Source organism: Montipora capricornis, chromosome 9, assembly GCF_036669925.1.
Source record: "Montipora capricornis isolate CH-2021 chromosome 9, ASM3666992v2, whole genome shotgun sequence".
Lineage (NCBI taxonomy): Eukaryota > Metazoa > Cnidaria > Anthozoa > Scleractinia > Acroporidae > Montipora > Montipora capricornis.
In genome coordinates, this window is record NC_090891.1 from 34,277,858 (window position 1) to 34,282,857 (window position 5,000).

At 38.7% G+C, this 5,000-nt stretch overlaps 1 long non-coding RNA gene across 1 annotated transcript in view; it reads left to right on the forward strand.

Annotated features, from left to right (window-relative positions):
* The window catches only part of LOC138016507 (uncharacterized), a 16,416-nt gene extending 16,050 nt beyond the window's left edge, over positions 1–366 (forward strand). Inside the window, exon 9 of the long non-coding RNA XR_011125821.1 lies at positions 354–366. This is a non-coding gene — a long non-coding RNA (uncharacterized lncRNA). The remainder of the gene's footprint in view (positions 1–353) is intronic.
* Positions 367–5,000: the final 4,634 nt, after the last annotated feature.

Sequence of the window (5,000 nt, forward strand, 5' to 3'; positions counted from 1 at the left end):
GGCAGAGAACAAACCATGGAGAGTGCAATTAAGGAAGTATCTCACTGCCTTTAAAAGCATTCCCCATAATACGACGGGAAGGAGTCCCACTGAGCTGCTGTTCAACCGGACAGTCAAGGGGAAGATCCCTGTTTTAAGCATTGACCATGCTTACGACCATGAAGTTCATGACCGTGATTCTGAACAGAAAGCTAAGAGTAAAGCTTATGCAGAAATACACCGCAGGGCCAGTCCCTCCAGCATCGCACTAGGTGATGGCGTCCTTGTCCAATAAGACAGGACTAACAAACTCAGCACTGCATTCAACCCAAACCCCTTTAAGGTCATCAGCAAGACCGGAAACAGCCTTGTAGTAGAGAGTCCAACAGGGAACCAGTACTCCAGAAAGACAAGTCATGTGAAGCCATACATTACAGAGGGAGATCCCACACCCCAACAAGGCTCAGACTCTGTGTCAACAACCCCCACACCCCAGCAGGAATTAGACCCTGTGCCATCACCTTACCAATCAACCATACAAGAATCTATTGCCAGGCTGCTGGATAGGGGAGAGTGCCCTGATCTGCAGGAGAATGGTGGAGCGGCACCAGAGCCATCAAGGAATTTGCGACCCCAGAGGACAAGGACATTACCAGAGAGATGAAGGAACTTCGTTTTTAATTTTCTTTGGGGAACATGAACACTGATTCTCTCCTTAGAACCAAGCACAGCTTGAACAGTTTCAGTAGTTTCTATTTGCATACTGTAGAAGCAAAAGACGTTATCATTTAGTATAGTTGACTTTATTGTTAGCGGAGATTTCCTTTTCATGTAGAGGAGCATTTTTCTGAGGAAAGGAGAGATGTAATGTATAAGGCCCTAAGTAAGCTGGGATAGATTTACCATGTGCTTTTGATAGCGGAGGCCATGTTACGAATGCAATGAAATTGGTTGAGTTAAATCGTTTTGTTTGGATAATTTATTGCTCTTGGGATCACTACAGCGTAGATTTCTCTGGTGGGCACAGTAGACTATTTAATTAACCCGCAATGGCGTCGAAATCATTGAAACGCAAATGGCCTTTTGGTGGATCTCTAAACAAAATACACCTTTGTGGAGCTCAAGAATGGAATGTCAATTGGATAAAAAAGGCAGGCGGTGAAGAATAAATATCTGGAATCTTAAAAGCGACGAGTAATGGACTTCGACAACAATCTTTTGCCCGTCGAGCCGTAATCAAAGTGAGCTGTATTTCGTATATTTTATCAAGTGTGGTGTTATGTACAACACTGAAACCAAATGGAAAATTCTCTCCTGGTAACTTATGGGTTTAACAAATTTTAAGACAGAGAAGGAATCAAACACCTTAAGTGGGATCTGTGATCTCTGTAGTTTGGCTGTTTGTATTTATTTGTACTCAACTCTGCACAGTCTTCCAGTAACAATTGGAAATTTCATTAATTCTTGTTATATTTATTTTGTGCCCAACTCTGCACAGTCTTCAGGTAAAAAAATAATTGGAAATGTGTCAGCCAAGAATTATTTGAAAGAAAGCTTGTTGTCGATTTTGTGCTTCATTATTCAAGGAAAAGGCTCTTCAGGACAGGGTCTGATCCTGAAATTTATTTTGTTGCGTGTGGTAATTTGACATGATTGCGTTTCTTGTCTTCATGCACACAATGAAATAGGAAGGTTTTTTTTTGCCTCTAATGGCAAATATGTTGTTTTTTTCAACAAATCTTTCACTGGAAAAAGGTTTTGTGAGATTTTCCTTTTTGAATTCATCATGTTGTGTAATATTCGAGCTTAACAAAATTGGCATTAGGGTTAGGGTTAGGGTTTAAATGGGTTGAAATGTGATATGCAAGGAGACAGGAAGTTTTTCTTTCTGACGAATGATTAATAGGTTGCCAAGTTTCTAACGTCAGAACAAGATATGTTTTGTCATTTTAGTGTTAAATGAAGTTTATTTGGGAAGCCAACAATATTTCTTAAGTTCCTGGTTAATCCTATTAATTTATTTGTACGACTTACTAGTGCGAAGATTGTTTACATTACTCATTCTTTTTGCACATTTTGAGTGTCATAAAATTACATCATTTGCGTGACATAGCTCCTTTAACACGAAAATCTTTCAACAACATATTGGTTTAATCTAACCCAAAAACATTCAGATAGTAAAAAAACCACCATTTCTTTTGCTTTTGTGCTTGTCAGCATTGTGATTTGCGACTTATCGCAAGTCTGTTTTAGTATCGCATATATATTTAGATTTTCAATTACAAACTCTGTTTTGATTGGCCGCTCAACCTCATGATTGTGTAAATAGTTCTCCCTGAAGTCCAAATAGATGCGTTTCTCAGGAACCCGACAAATAAGGCCTCCTGACCTGACAGATGAAATGTAAATATTCAGTTAAATATTACAACAAAATGAAAAAACCAAAGACGGAATTTTCTTGGCTAAAACGTGTGTTGTTTTACTCTGAAAACGACGAACGATTAACATTCTTGCCCGTAGTTCATTCAGTTGACGCAAGGTGATCACGTGCACCTGTATGGTTGCCTAGCACGTGATCAACTGCTTTCTTTTGACAGATCATCATGACCTTCCCCTTGATTCATAGAAGTCAGAGACTGCAGAAATTGTTGTGTTTTTACGATCGTCTGTCGTTAGTCTTTCGATGAGAATTCGATTCGGAGTTGTATATAAAAACTATTTTATTTTTTTCTTCATCTGTCTTTTGGTTTGTGTTTTACTGTTAACTCCGGCTTTTATGGTACTTTCTGGTGCAAACGTAAAGCTGAAAAATTTTGACCTGGCATCAGATTAGATAAAAAATAGGAGGAATTATGAAGCGGAAACATCTTCAGTCCTTACTTAGTACAACTGGATGACGTGCAGGGAAACGTCCATCACGGCAATTTGCAGTTAGTTTTTTTGCAGACTACCATAGTTATTCGGTTATAAGACGCAGCATTTTTTCTCAAAGAAATTGTTTGTTGGCCCCAAACATGATCTAAACTCAAGCTGCGTCTTATAGCCGAGTGTCCTCTTGCAACAAAACTCGTGCCCAGTCTTCTCCTTACTGCGATTCCAAAATGATGGCCTCTCACCAACGTTCGTGATGATGGCCTTCAATTCTTAGAGTTGTACAACAAAAACACCCGCAAGAAAGTACCAATAACAGCAAGATTTAAAGGTTTTTCTCTTAATTCTGTTCTTGACGTACAGTACAATCTTCAGTTGAGGCGGCCTAACTAGCAAGGAGTTGAACCAAATTCCTCTATTTGAGATGCGTCTTATAACGGAGTATTTTGATGAGATTTTCAGTTTGTGAATTCATATCCTTCACATCCCTCTTTGATCAGTGGAAACTGCAAATTAACAAGTGATGCACAGAGTTGAAATATGATATCTGCATGACAGCGTAAATATGAAGGAATAAAACTTAAAATCTTGAAGTCTTTAAGCCCAGCATTTGCCCTCTTAATATGAATTCTGCATTTTGCTATAGCTTTTATTGCCCTTGCTTCATTCTCAGTGAATGTGCCATTGTTCAAAAAAGGTGGTATATTTACAGTAACACCATTTGGTACAAGATCCTGTATAAGAAAACCTTTGTCTTCTAAGACCATATCTCCAGCAGTAAGGTGATTTAAAAATCCTGATTGCTGCACAATTGCTCTGTCAGATATTGACCCTGGATAAAGTTTGCTGACATAAGTAATAACACCATTTGGTGCTACACCCACAATATCCTTGAAGGAATGCATTCCCCTATAGTTCGAATACGTAGTATTCTGCTCGATCATTAGCCCAGGTGTGGCAATATCAATGTATGTACAATCTATAACTACTCTACTAGAACCAAACTGACTAAAAGACGATAGGGCGGACAGCTTGTTCTTATCCCTAGATGGGATTGATTTCATTAGGTCAGTAAATAAAATTGAGTGCAAGACATAAATGAAAGTTGTTACAATATTTGCTGCTGTAGATACACTACAATTGAATAACTGTGCAAGGTGACGATTTGTGTAACTTTGTCTGACTTTCATTAATGTTATAAATATTTGGTCTTCAAAGCTGATTGATTGCACTCTCCAACCAGCAAAGTAATTGATGGATTGTTTAAACCTATCGGCATAATTGACAATGACATGAAACACTTCCTTTGTTAGCAACTCAGTTTCCTGCCTGCGCCAACTCTGCTTCCAGAATAACTTCTTTTCTTGTTGATTCAGGTCTGTCCAAATTGTCAGAAGTGCCTTGTTTAAATTCTTCTTTCTTTCTTGCGTCACCAATCATTTCTTGTAGGGTCTGCTGTGACTTGATTTTCGTCTTTTTTGGCTTTGCTTCTTCTGCAGGAAAACGTTTGTTTTGATTCCTCTTGAAAATCTCAGAGAACCATCTCTGAAATGACAACTACAGACTCTGGCATGTTTTCCTGGCTCTCTGTCTTCTCTCCGACAGCAAAAAGGGCAATGTTAGCTTTATAATTCTTTCTTAGCACTGTGCTAGTAAAAGAGGTTTTTTATCTTGCAGCTTCTATCTCATAAAAACCTCTGCTAGCAGGGCAGCTCTCTAATCTGTCTGTTAATAAAGCAACACTGGGTGAGATTAAGCATCAACAACCACACCAACAGCTCTCAAAGCTGATTTCTAACATTGAGTCAAATGTTAGTTCTTCGTTTTAAGGGAGGAGATTTTAAAGTCGGAGTACAAGAAAGGGCGCCTCAGAAACGATAAGATTTATATAAGCTTAAGCTTAAACAGTTTCATGACAAAGACGGCGACTCCACCAACACAGTTTCACATATATCTCATGAACAGAAAAAGTATTTAAATAAAACCCTTACTAGCCTCAGTAGGCGAATCCATCTTCTTTATTCATCAAGCTTTTTTTCCTTGCTAGGGAATCCAAAGAAGTTACAGGTGTGACTTTTCCGATTGATGGTTGCAATCGGACGCGAAGCATTTCGCCATTTTAATCGTTTCGATTGCCTTCCTTTCTCAGT